Below are 14,407 nucleotides of genomic sequence, written 5' to 3'. Positions count from 1 at the left end.
GGAACCTCTCTCCGCCCACCGTAAAAAAATGTGTTTAAAGATTTTGTTTTTATATTTAAAAATAAAACTGGAATTCACAGTGAAACTTGTTTAAAAGAGCAATATTATATTTCTAAACGGAACGATCATGCTTTCAAAATTAGAGAGTACCGCGCCAGGACAAGCATGTACGCCAACTCTTTTTTTGTTAAAACGATAAGAGAGTGGAATGGGCTTTCGGAGCTGAAAGTGTGCAATGAATATGAAGATGTGTTTTTTCAGCATTGTAATCCCCCTCCCTTTAACGCCCTCGGGCACTACGGGGTAATCTCTGAATAATGAAGAAAATAAACAGTTACTGGTGCGGGTGAGTCCGGTGTACTCACCCACAGCAGCCTCCGACGCCTTCCATCATCGGAAGATCGCATATACGTGTGGCCTGGTGGCGCAACGGTAGCGCGTCTGACTCCAGATCAGAAGGTTGCGTGTTCGAATCACGTCCGGGTCATGAACACCTTTTTTTTTTAAAAGCATCTTTATTGTTTTGTAGGGTTTGGATAAATATTTTAACGACATGCGATGTGCGATTCACTCCTGTGTATGGTCATATTATACATATTTTTAGTAACCATACCTCTATACATTTTACTTTCCAAGCTAGGTTTCTCAAAATGTCACCGTTATGTCTCATCATACCTTCTACTTCTTCATATATAAATGAGTATGTGAACGCTTAATATATGCATACCGCGTTAGCGTCAATTTAGCCTTCCCGCTTTATGATTTGCCACAGAAATATAGCATTATATTTTTGCAGATTTTGTTACTACATATTGTAAACGTTACTTTCGGAATGTTTAGAGAATATTGAAGACGGCCTTTTTTTAAAAGTGATTTTCAAAATAATACACATTTATACTTAAATGCCCCTGTGTGAGCAGTTCTTGTAAACTTCTCCAGCTAAGCAGGACAACAATATTTCATGTGCAGATGAACTATATACTGAGCAACACTCTGGCAAGGTAAGGAGAAAAATATTTAACCCTGGGCATTATTGGGCAATGTGCCGTATTTGCGATTTAGTTTTTTTATATTAACGACCCTAAAAGTCGGTGATTAATACTTTTTGTCAATCCTTCCTATGCCTAATTTGTCAATAAATATTTCTAGACCCGTAGCCAGAACAGTTGTTTGGGGGGAAGCCGCCGAAAATGCCAACATCGCGACATACGCAAAACACGCACGTCACTGAGAGGGTGCTATTGCTTACAAATTGCTTTTGCAAAGAATTTTTTTTTAAATACTTGGTTTTATTTTTTTGGGCATGTAAATAGCAAAATATTTTTTATCAACATTAAAAATGGTCACCGGACATGATTGTTCCATCTTATCTATAAACGCCCACGTCCTCTGTGATTGTTACATCTCAATCGAAAATATGTGCTGGTCTGGCCGTACTGCTTACAGCAGGTAAGCAGTTCTACCAACGTACTGCTTACCGGAGGTGCCATATGTTAGAAGGAATATCATATTACTTGTGCCACAGTTGAAGTATCCGTGAATGATGTACTTAAAATTGGAATTCGTGCTGTCTACCGTGGTTTTAGGTGTCTCAGCGAAGTCTGACGAATATTCCTAAAATTAGCCAATTCCAGGTAAAAAAATAATTTTTTTCGGGACCGGATTCCACATGGTGGCGGACGTCAGAAAATGCCTGATACTAAATAATCAGTGCTATGATTAATTAAAAAACAATAATTAACTATTTCATTCGTGACAATATATATATGATTCCAATTAGGAACTTGCTGAGCGTCATTTAAAACCACTAAATCAGAACTTTTTAGAAAGTCTGATCCCGTGAGAAGCGTAGCAGTGCGCTAAACATACCATTCGTGGAGCAGGTAGAAGGCTGAGGCTTTGATAATAGACGGACCAATTGCGCGGGCATCTTATCGCAACCGCTAGGCTTGCCCCTGCTACAAGAGTTGATTCAGTGGTTTTCTTTGACGCTGAGCAAGTTTCTAATTGAAACCATAGGTCTGTTTTAATTAACTAGAAAGTTAATTAACGAATTTAAATTAATTAGCCGACTGATCGTTACGATTAGCCCCCTACACTATGTCCCCCCGGCCGTATAACTCACCGGCACAAACCGCATTAGTGTAACTTTCATGGCTTTCTTTACAAAAATCTGTTAAGTTTAAAAAGCGGGATGATATATATATATATATATATATATATATATATATATATATATATATATATATATATATATATATATGACAGGCGGAGATTTTCGAACGGCAATCTGCCAGAGCGTGTGAAGAACAGCTTATTGATAGTGTCTAATATCGAAGCCCTTAGTGCTTGATTTAATCACTATATTTGTTTTATTACGGAGATTCAGAAGCGCAGATATATAGAGGAACAAAAAAAAAAATTCTGCTTCGTATAACCGAACACCGCAGGTCATGTTCGACAAAAGAACGTATAGCAAACAATCTCCCTCTGACAGAGGCTCAACCCGATAATGCCATACAGATGCGACTCTATCCTGTATCGATCAACTCGTAGTGTGCGGCGTCTGTGGCACACCATCTCTCGCATTCATCGAGGCGGCAAAGTGCGAATGATTGCGCTTCCACTGGCTCCCCATTGTGCGGCCTTCCGGAAAGCCAGCACTCCTAAGCACGCCGATCGAATCATGCGACCGTGTTTTATTATGCACTCGGTCCGCATACCTTTTGTAGCCTTCTTCATGTCGCGTCTGGGACTTCTTACTGCTACGCTGTGCCATAAAAGGGAGCGGCGGCATGCGGGTAACCGCGTCGTCCGTCACAGCTGTTGTATGGATAATCTCTTACTCTATCAAATCCTGCGCACTAGATTTTGTTCACTTCATCAGACTAAGACTGAGCGGAGAAAAAGCCGACAGAAGCGCTGCGTCGGCGTTTTGTTGGGCCTCATGTGCAATCAGCGCGCGTTCAGCGCGTGTCTAAGTACGCTCGACATCGTGTTCGGGTTCAATGTCAGAGTTGGCGCCGTTAAATTGTGATGACGTTCGATAGTGGAAGAGGAGGTCGTTCTAAGGCCTTGGTCATTCAACGCGGTGGTGGTTGAGTACGAATACTAGCTCATCGGCAACGTAACTTAATCAACGTTATAAGGGAACGAAAGCAAACGGCGTCATCGTGTTATACAACTTTCGCGCTAACAGACGACAACATATGTTCATCACAACCCATATTCTCCAAGTAATTCTGATAATTCTGAGCACCTGTTTGAACTCTCGCTAACCTTATCACGAAACAAAACAAGCAAAAAATGACTTGAAGCTATTGTTTTATTAGGAACCTGTGTCCAATCTTTAATTGCTTGGTGTTTAAACAAATCTGGCTGAAGACTCACGTTCCCGCCACCATAATAGCCGCAAAAACCCATCCCGATCTCTTGCTCAACTATGCTGTTGTTAATCTAATCTACGGTTCCAAGTCTTGACATACATTGGCCTTTAAAGTTACGTTTATTTAATTATACTTTTTTTACGTCCCACCTTCCCCAGTAGTGCAGTTGGCCGGGAGGGTTTTTAAATAAATAACTAAATAAAAAGTACAAAGCCGTATATTAAGTGTGCTCCACCTTTAATGCCCTCGCTCTCTTCTCTCAATTGTTGTTGGCGTTACCGAAAAATTGTAAAGAAATACGTTACTCATTACTTGCAAATAAAATAAATATATTACCGACCTACATCCCCTCAGAGTAAAAGGGACGCGTTATTGTCACCGTTACCGATATAAAGTAACGCACGTTACTTTTGCGTTACATTTTAAATTATGAACATTTCTACCGCTTAAATATAAATTACTAAATGACACAAGATTCAAAGCCTAGTTCCCCGAACTATGAGACGTCCACCGGTATTTAAATACGCACCCTTTACATGGGAAATAATAATGTACCTCATTATTTCCCCATTTCATACGCTGGGATTACAGGCTCTCCAGTTACATATGATGAACAAGACAACTATCCTCCCCAGATGTTTCTATACCAAAAGTGATAACTCAAACTGGAATAAAATCCAGTAAATTTTCACGTTCTCCCAAATAAAGATTAAAATACACCAGACATGTAAGCGTACCCGCGAAACCCTCCATCAAATAGCTTATTATACTTAATTCCCCCAAAAGCTAGTAGAAACGATTCTCGCATTTTCTTATTTTATAACTTTAATAATAATTTTAAAAAAACGGGGCTGCGGGTTCTTCCTTTTTTTGTGCTTCTCAACGTCTCCCAGGTTGAATTGCTCCTTCCACTATTCTCTTTGCCCAATTTTGAAGCTTTTCCTTGAGGCCGTACGCGGTCTTTCCGTCTTCGGCAACCGGAGCTTCATCCGCCACGTGGAAGCTGCCGAATCTTTTAACTTCCTCGGCTAGTGCATGGACAGCTTCCTTTGGGGTCCTCCTCTTCTGGGCTGAAGCTTCGATCTCATGGTCGTACAAGATCGTCCACCGATTTCGGGGAAGCCACGATCCGAGACGATCATGGTCAGCGGACCAGTCTTGCAGTGCTTGGTACTCTGGCGCTAGACCGAAGAGGAATGTGAGGAATATTAAGTTATTCTGTCATTTGTATCGTGTTTTTTTTTTTTTTTTTTTCTCAGATTGGGAATTGTTGCATATTTGAATCGCTGCAGTAAGGCCGGCTTTCTCTTTATTTTCAAACATTGTCGCTCATTTTTTAGAGGTAAATTACTGGACCACCTTGTATTTACTGCAGTGTATGATAAGGATGATCCTACTCCTACGCCTCAGTAAGTGCGGTGGGTTAACATAACATCTCCACGAGTTTGTGAAAAATGCGTAAGGTATTTGGAAATCTCTTGACTCGCTATAAGGTTGGTACCTAAATAATGTTTTACTTCAAAATATCGCATTGATAATTAAAGTGTTTGTATTTTAGTAAGGCAAATTTTTATCCTCGAAATTTGCACCACACGCAGTACACCAGAACTATATGCAATCAATAAAAAGATTTATATTTGTGAGCGGTGCGAGAAAACACATGGAAAGACGGACTGTAATGTCTAGAAGGTAATAATCAACCACAAGAACATATAATGAGGGAACTGTTATTTTATGGACAGTTGAATTCCGTCGATACAGGCTAGGTGTTTTGTGATTATACTTTTATCAAAGAACTTTTATGAGAAATTAATCCACAGACGAAAAAGAGATATACCACAATTCGACGAATAAAGATGTACGCACGTAGAAAGAAAATACTGTTTCATTTGGGAAGAAATATATTTACCATTTTCTGCTCTCGCCTCGATTATTCTGGGAAATAAAATATTTGTTAGGACTGTCGTTAAACGTGAGCGGTGTTTTTGCGTAGAAAACCTGATACTTACGCGAGCGATGCATCTGAAACGTAAAAAAATAACACATAAGTGGTTTTTCTTTCGATTGTAAGCGGTGAATGTTTGATGCTTATGCCAGGATTCTGAATTCTTGCAAAAGTCACTCACATAAACATACCGTGATGCCTAGGAGCATGATATGGGAAAGCAGCTTCATGATCACTGTAAAAGAGAAAACAAAGCTCTGCATCTATATGACGTGTTTTACAGCGTAGTATATAAATAAGCGTGGTTTGGGTTAATCTATCGCATTAAAATCGATAAGATCATAGGAGTTTTGACCTGAAAGAAGTACTTTTTAGGTCAGTTAAATGCTACGTCTTTTACACAAAGCTGACAAGAAGCTTAGTGTAGTACCGATAAATAACCGGACGCTAAACGTACTACCTATTTCTAAAACCAAGAAGCAATGCAACCAATTAAAAATAAATGGTTAGATACATAAGACTAGAAAACTATAAGCGGGAACATACTTTCAAGAAGACACTTCACTTATATTTAAGGTTTATAAAAGCTCTTACACGTGCCAATAATTTATGTTACTACAATACCTGATTGAAGTTTACATGAATTTGTATAAAATAGTCGCTGTAAGGAGCAATTTCGAGTTGAATATTTCCCTAAGTTGCTAAAAAGAAACAAACAAACAAGACAATGTAGAGGGAAAGATATTTTCACAGAAATATTAAGGAAGGAATAGAGAAACTCACGAAATAGGCTGAGCTCGACAACAAACAGTTGACTTCGTAGCGTCGTTTCTTTTATGAATATCTAGAGATACAATCATTCCAGCTAAATGGTAAAAGATAAAGACCTTAAGATTTAGAAGCTTCTGTGTGGTGAGAATTCTTTTAAACTTTTTGTTTTGTGTTTATCATGATTGTATGACGTCTTGTTTTCTTGAAACCCACGTGTCGTTCAATGATTACAGCTTCCATTGGCTGTGCAGTAACTCTATCCGGTCCTCGTGAGAATGAACCGAGTGTCTTCTAGGCTACAGCCTGTTTGCGTAGGTTGTATGTCCCGGACTTATCGTGGAGCGAGGAAAAAAAATTCATTGATACAACTGGGTTTGTGCCCCAGCTGTCACTCAAAACGACATCTAGAGGCTTGACAGGTGTTCCGATGTATAAAAAACACAACAAAAATAGTGACTTGTGACCGAATTCGTAGAAAATGGTACACTTCTAGTAAAATATATGCCACGTCTGTTTAGGTCGAGAGCCCTCTGCCTATTCAGTGAAAATGAGTTCGAACTCCGAAGAGTTGATAATAACGTCACTTGAGGAACATTCCTGGAGGGTTTAATTTTATGGCCGTGTTAGGCGCACAAAATCGAAAACACGTTGTCGGCTTCCTTGTATCGCTATAAAGAAATGCACCTTAAAATTGGCGAAATTCGGAATTGACAGTACGCTTTATAGACATATCGGGCTGTTTATAAAATATATAACTCAGCTACTGTTCCGCCGAAACTAAGCCACAGCGGAGAGGTAAGCTTTTATTAGGACTGAAGAGGTGCCACCGGTTTCCACCAGTGTTTCTAATGGCGTATTCCACTGGTCGTCTTGGAGCGCGCCCGGATCAACTTTTCTGGGGCGTGACTATTTCACTGGGCCATCGGATTTGAGATGAACGTGTTTCACTTTTCGTTTCAGATTGGCTCCCACTGCAGATCTGGATCCGGATCGCAGAAAAGTCGTTCCGCCAATTTCGAAGGATTCGACCGGAGACCACCCTGGCCAGCCCTCAACGCGCACAGTGACTTCCTTTCTCGCCGGGCATCTGGCCTCGGCAGAACTCGCAAAGGCCGTGCGCGAAGTGCCGCCCGCCTTTACTGCTGCTGCTGTTTGATGACATTTCGTCTTCAAGTTGTTCGAGCAGCTCCTACAGCAGCAGCGGCTCGAATAGCAGTGACAACGAATATAGCTCGTGTGGTCCGCACGAATTCGATCCCTTTTCGGACCTTCGCGTAAGAGGCCGAAAATCGAGACGTTCTCGGACACCGTTGATGAGTAATCCGATGAAGACGCAAGTGGGCTTACGCTGGTGCAGATCGTTTACCGTAACACACATTTCACACCATGATTAAGCGACTCCGTTCGGATCGCGTGCTCCGTCTCGGATGGGGTTTACTGATCCAGGCGCGCTCCAAAACGACCACTGGAATTCGCCAAAACAAACATCTATAATCCGTTTCGCCTTATGTCCGACCTGCAACCAACGCTACGATTCAGTGGAGGAAATCGAATGACATCAGAAGTGCATCATCACGGGGCAAATTGTCTTAGTGCGTATCTTACAACGAGGTAGAGAGAAGTGAGTGCGATAGACTGCCAGCTGAAAGTGACCCCCACTAGGCCGCCGCCATGTTGCGCATTTTTGACTACTAGACACTTGACCTGAGAGTTTTACGTCTAGATTTTAACGTAGTACCACGCACAGATAATTGTCTATTGTACTTTAAAAACAGTACCGACGAGGTAAGTTATGTTTCGTTTGTTTTTAAATTCAAAATATGCTTTTATGACAAAAACTAGGGCAGCTTCGCTAGATACCTTCAGCCGCGGTGCTGTAGTTTGGGTTCCTACTCGAGCTACACACTGATATGTAGGGCTAACACACTCTCAGAAGAAAAGGGTATATTTACACCTTTGTCCCGTGTACGACACCCCCAAACTTGAGTTAGACGAACAGCTCGCTGATGTCGAACCAACGGTACCAACTTTCACTCACAATATCGTGTTTTTTTGTTTTCTTTTTATAGTGATTGCAATACATATTTCGGCTCAGTTTTGCGTAAAAGCCTCAGGATTCGATACGGTCACGTACCTGAGCCGGGGGGGGGGGGGGGGGGGGGGGGGGGGGGGGCAGGGTTCACGTTTGTTTGGTGAACGGGATACCAGTTTATCGTTCTATGCCCGTCTACGGTCGTTGATTTGCCATCACCGGCTAAACCAAAAGCGCACAAAAATTGCACCATGATCCGGCGCTTTTTTTTTTGTGCGTAATTGATTTAGCCAGTAACAAAAAATAAAACGCACAAAGACGACAAGCGTTATGACGATGCATTTTTGGTGGTTCTTTATTGGCCTCATCAGATCGTTACATCGGATGCGGCGATCAAACTTTTGCGAAACAGAGTATAGAGTGCAACACTAACTAGCGTTAGAAATACAATACGCCATGTGGCAGCACCTTTTACCGAAGCGACCCTATATCGGAAGTAGCCGCTCCGTCCGACGAAAGCGCACAGCTCATTCAAGCGTTCCGTCTCCCTTCTCTTGCTGCTTCCGCGGCAAGGGGCACCGTCTATCCCTGGGAGGGGATGACATTAAAGGACTTTCCGCGCGCAGAAACCGGGAAGATTCTCTCCCTCTTTCGGGCTCCCGTCGATCCCCAACGCGTAGCTCCAGCAAGCGGCGGTGTCCGACAGATCATATGCGGCGGCACGCTTCGACAAAGGGCGTCAGCCAAGACTTCCCCCTCGCCCTCCCCTCTCCGTAATCACCTCGTATCAGCAGAGCTCCGAGGATGACATATTTCTCTCCCGGGCTACGGGAAGCGCCTCGTATAACGCTCTGAGCACATTCCGATGGCCTGCATTGTACGGGGACTCATCGAGACACACCAGCAGAGCGCGCGCATTACTGAATACACGAGCAGCTGCGGAGATATTTGGCAGCCGAGAATCCCAGTCCTGCGGTTGCGCGAAGGTGCGGGGCACCCTGCGACCGGTGTTTTCGGGGGACCATTTTGCGTCACGTGGCATATTGAGTTGAAACGACCCCGACCTCTAATTGAGTCGGACTTAAGGCGTTGCCTAATTGCTCGCGCGTTGCCATGGTTCCTCACTCACGGAGTAGCAGTGGGTCATTTGCTCGGAAGCGTTTGGATGGCGTTCAAAGTTAGATGAGCGCCTGAGCACCAGCGGAAAGCCACGACCGGAGTTGGTTTGGGGATCTGTTGTCGTCCACGAGCCGAGCTGCAAGAGGATTACGTGACCTGTTTCTGCATCTTTTGGTTCGTCCTCCTGCGCGAGATATCTAAACATTGCAAAGGATGGAACGAAACTGGCTGTATTGAGTTTATCTTATCATTGTTTCAAGTAGTAGAATGACAGGAAGTATCAGGAATGCAACTGTACTGCATGTTTTATATTTTATTCAAAGGAGAAAAAAATATATAATGTCCAATATTGCTGTTAATTTTTAGGGTTTCCGCTTTACGCGTGAATAAATGCTATGAAATATGTTGATTTATGAAACCACATGTTTTACTTTCATTCCTTTAACAGGTTATGGTTATGGTTATTCCTTTAACAGGTTATGGTTATGGTTCCAGTAATCAGGTTATGGTTTCAAGCTAAACTAAATTAAATGATTACCCCTTCCAAAGATATTAAGGAATGATCTGCATTGACACGCTTTCTGAACCCTGCACCCCTTTAATTTAATATAAACTGAAAGTAAAGGCTGTTAGAGAGCGTATAATAAGAAACAACAATTGTACGCCAATACAGCAAATGATATCATAACCGTTTTAGATATAATTCACACATAACAATGTACATTCATGCACCATTATGAGGGCCCATTTGCAAACATATTTTAACCTACATTCAAATGAATCTAAGTGTAGATTTAAATCATCCAGGCAAAACAAAAACAGTATTTCAGTACAATTTCGAAGTCTTATCAAACTAGGTACAAGAAAACAAAGTACCAACTGACACTTGTATATCATTACAAGTGAGTTTCATTTAACAAACTTTCGGCCGCTAAACTCGCCAAGAAAAAGAACTGTGTCCGTCAAATAATTTCAGTCTCGCCAAGTAAACCCCCAAACCAGCCTTCCGACATAAGTCCACTTCTGTTGGTTTCGCAACACTCACAGTATCTCGGATTTTGTCATGACCCTTTTTTTTTAGAATTACACAGCGTTAAAGGTATGTTCCAAAGCCGTAATATTATCTGAGTATTAAGTAAAACTACTCTAGGCAAAGCCGATGAATAAAAATGCGCCGTTGAAAAGGTTGCAGAAGCCACCACCGAGAGTTAAAGTCATTCGAAAGCAAGTCGCATGGAATGCTCGGAGTCACCCCAACCGAATCGCTTCGTTTCCCCACGGGGATGGACACAACTCCCCCTCCCCCGCCATCCCCGCCGAACCGAAACGCCAAGGGGCGAGAAGCAATAGGGGACAGCCAGTCGGTCTACACCGACACCATCCTTTATCTCAACTCGTGTCGCTGTAATTACGGTAGAATTGATGACTCGGTCCCAGCGTGCAAATGGAACGTTGTCCTCGTGCGATGGGGGACGAGGAAAAAAAAAGGAGGGAGAGGTGGTTCTAGGGATGTCTTCCTTCCCATGTATCCTCCTCACCACTCCTCATTCGGGTGAGCAGTAATAGAGGGACAGCCCGTAAATAGCTGCTTCATAATAATAAAAAAAAGAAACAAAACAAATTAAACGAAAGCCCAGGAGTAAGATCTCATACGTGCCCGCCCAATTCCCCATCCCTATCCCCCCCCCCCTCCCCCAATTCCCCTCAAAAACGATTGAATCTTCCGTTTCATTCGCCCGGGTCTTAAATCCTTGTCGTGTACCTTTCAGAGCCGAACCAGAAAGGGAGGATGAGGAAGAGAGAGAAGGTGGGGGGAAAACCGAATTCGAATTCCACGGACGCTCAAGTGGATTCCGATCAATAAACATCCTAAGGCATAGTAGAGAACGCAGCCGAGCGGAAAGAAGTGCCAAAATAAATCGGTCTCAATTAAAAGTAGTTTGCCCCAGGCGCCTGTGGGACTGCCCTTTGGGCTCGGTCGCTCGGTGCACCACTCCATCAGAGGAGAATTTCTAGCCTCGCCCGTCCGTGCGTTGGTGAACGAACACAGCAACGTGTTTGTTGTGGTGGCAAAGGGGAGGACGCATCCGGATTGTCGGTGAGCTTGCCGGAATGGGTTTCGGAATCGATATAGCTTTGTTGGTTTATTCGTGCGTGCCAGTTAGTATTGTCCCCGATTGACCTTAAAGAGGATGACACGGCGTGCGTGATTGAGGGTGAATGTCTTTTTCTTGTTATTATTTTTGTGAGCCTCTTGACCAGTGAAGCTGAGCTACTCGAAAAACCCTCGGGCCTGTAGTCGAGCGGAGAAAAATTGTGACTATAGGTCTCGATAAAATGTATTGATAAAAAAATGAGAGCTTGTCAAAGTTGATACAAACTTCAAAAGTGTCCTCGTGTATATTCCAGATTAATACGGGTCGTTTCGACAAGAAGATAATATATCCCTGTTTCATCGACATTTCAAAGGCCTTCAATCAAAATCTTTTAATAGAATTGGAGAATCAGCTCGCACTCTCGAATTTGCGTGTGCCCCTCGGAATACGCAGGTTAGCCAGCTCTCTAAAAGCCCTCGGTCTGACTCTGAAGGCCTTTGAAGTGCCGCTGAAACAGGGTTGTATAATTTATTAACCAAATTTCGGCTTCTACCTAAGGCTTCTAAAAGATTCATTTTCAAAATTAATCTTTATGTCCCATTGCTCAGTGAGTCTCATGTTGATTCTTTGTTTCTACAAGGTATGTCAAGCTAGTTGGGCATACTTCTGCCGGTAAATATACTGCACGATACATATATGCGTGCAAAACAATAACTGGAGAATGTTAGATGTGCGATTCTATATCTGAGATATATCTATTCTAAACGATCCATTCGTGCATAAAACAAATTTTGCAGCAGTATTAGACTATATGTTGTAAAAATGAAACTTAAATATGTAATACACTGAGTGGAGCATCGTGTTTCATAAAACACACCATGAAAGGCGATATATAATTATCTTTCTTGTTTCTCTTAAGAGGTAGTTGCGACCCAGAACTGAGGCTGGCGATCTATACTTATAATTAATCTTCGGAGTCTCAAGGCTACGTAAGTCTTTCTTTTTTTGCGTGTGTGTTATACAAACCTATTATTGAAATAAACGTAGGGCCGTGTGCCGTCTACTGAATGTCCTATAGCTATTGTGGATTAAGTTTATACATAGCTTTATTTTGTTCACCTGAATGTATTTGCATAAAACAGCACTCTGGGTAACGTATAAATCAACCACAAAGCAAACACACATGAATAAATTCTCGGCAAACCCAACATTTGTGCCATTTTAACCCGAGGCTGCAGTAGAAAATAATCGAATAGCTATAAAATAAATGAAACAGATTTTAAATTGTGTGTCTTTTTTTTTACATTTCTTGTACTTGAGCAGGAAGCAACGAGCTCGCTTGCAGTCTGGCCAACATTACATAGTTTGCGTTAAAACACGTTAAGTTACGCTTCTGGTCAAGACATATTAGCAAAATACCTAATAAAAACGTATTGTGGCCAAAGCTGTCACACCTCGTTTTCTTTCCTATTTTCTGATGTTTCCCTGGCAACCAAGCAAAGTAAATCAACAAACAAAACACTATGACCACTAATGGGTTCATTGCAATAGCATACACTGGCGAAGCTCACCGACTCGAGTACCGGACGCAAGAAACGCCGCCAAAACAAAAACAGAAAAAAAAAAAAAAAGACACACAGACGTAACTTTACACAAGCTCGGCTCTTCGTCCGTGCTCTACAAGCCAAGTGCGTTAGCACTCCCTTCACAGTCGAAACGCATGAGTGCAGGCGTGTGTTTCGACCAAGGCAAGACCGTAAAGTGTTACCAACTTTTCACGTTGCGGACAAATCTTGAAATGATTGCACCCCCCCCCCCCCCTTCCCCCAGACAAAGTCTTCTTTACGTTGGTAACTGTGCGCATGCAAGTCCTCTGTAGCGGGAGGTCCCTCAAACACACCAACATACGCAATAACGCTAGCTCTAGCTTCGCTCTACGGCACCAGGTTTTTCCGACCCGTCACCCTCAAAGCTTAGAATTCCCTCAAGTGTGCCGAGAAGCAAAGTAATGTGACTCGGCGAAGGTAAATATCACGCAGAATCTACGCCCAGCTACTTGTCTATAGATCGAACGTATAGAATCCAATAAGAAATATAAAACGAGAGTCTTATCATAAGAGTGCAAGCACCAAACGCCACGAACGTAAAAACCGCTCCGAGGACCCTCCCACATAATAGGCCTAGAAGAGACGTAAACATAAACGTGCAAAAAAACATTGGAGTCACCCACCCCTCGTTCCCCGAAAATAGCGAGAGACGCCCTCCATTGAAAACTCCTACACGTGATAACGGTGTCGACGGCTCGACAACCTGTCTTCACCGTGTTCCGCGCTACACCCCCCCCCCCCCCCCCCCTCCTCCCCTACCTTCAAAACAAGAAAAGAAACATTCGTACTCTTTGAATCCGCGATGTGTACCTTAAAAGCTATAGGCCCACCTTCAGAGGTGCGGTGCAAGAAGGACGAAGGAGTAACGCACCTTCGTTGATTTTTGAAATCTTTTTTAGAAGTTACGCCATATTTTGTTCGTCTTATTTCTGTTATAGGGCAGAGTAAATGGCGTCTCTTCGTTTCCCCCGTGCGGGAACTTACAAGTCGAGTGCGGAGTCGAGAGTCGCCTAGCAAGTCCCGTTGAGAGCTCCTCAGGAACAGCAATCCGTATCTCTAAAAAAAAAAAAAAAAAATCTTTTTATTTAAAAAAGAAAGAAAGATTCTTTTGGGCGCCGCCGTTCTACTTCAAAAGAAAATGTTGACAGCGCAAAGTGGGTGCCGGAATGGAAATCGGCGTCACAGGCACAGGCACGTGTACCCTCCCCCCTCTTTCCTCCCACACACACACACACAAGCGGGCAACACCGATGGGAGAGATTCTCTATTTATTCCCAGGGGCATCCTCCCCTAATACCAAAAAAAGAATAATAAATACCAGGAGAGCTGGGCATAGGGAGGTGGGGAAGTGAAATAAAAAAAAAAAAAAGAAGGGGACGCCCCGACCCTTTGGGGGGGGGGGGGGGGGGGGGGGGGGGAGAACTGCGGGAGCCCCAGCGTCGTCGTGGAAG

At 42.9% G+C, this 14,407-nt stretch overlaps 1 non-coding gene across 1 annotated transcript; it reads left to right on the top strand.

The window, feature by feature from the left end:
• Positions 1–415: 415 nt before the first annotated feature.
• Trnaw-cca lies at positions 416–487 on the top strand. Its single transcript has one exon. It is a non-coding gene; the product is annotated as a tRNA-Trp (tRNA).
• The last annotated feature ends 13,920 nt before the right edge of the window (positions 488–14,407 follow it).

This window comes from Ixodes scapularis, unplaced genomic scaffold, assembly GCF_016920785.2.
Source record: "Ixodes scapularis isolate PalLabHiFi unplaced genomic scaffold, ASM1692078v2 PGA_scaffold5__190_contigs__length_132052651, whole genome shotgun sequence".
In the NCBI taxonomy this organism is placed as follows: domain Eukaryota; kingdom Metazoa; phylum Arthropoda; class Arachnida; order Ixodida; family Ixodidae; genus Ixodes; species Ixodes scapularis.
The sequence above is the reverse complement of the archived record's forward strand: the minus strand, read 5'-3'. Positions and strand labels throughout refer to the sequence as shown.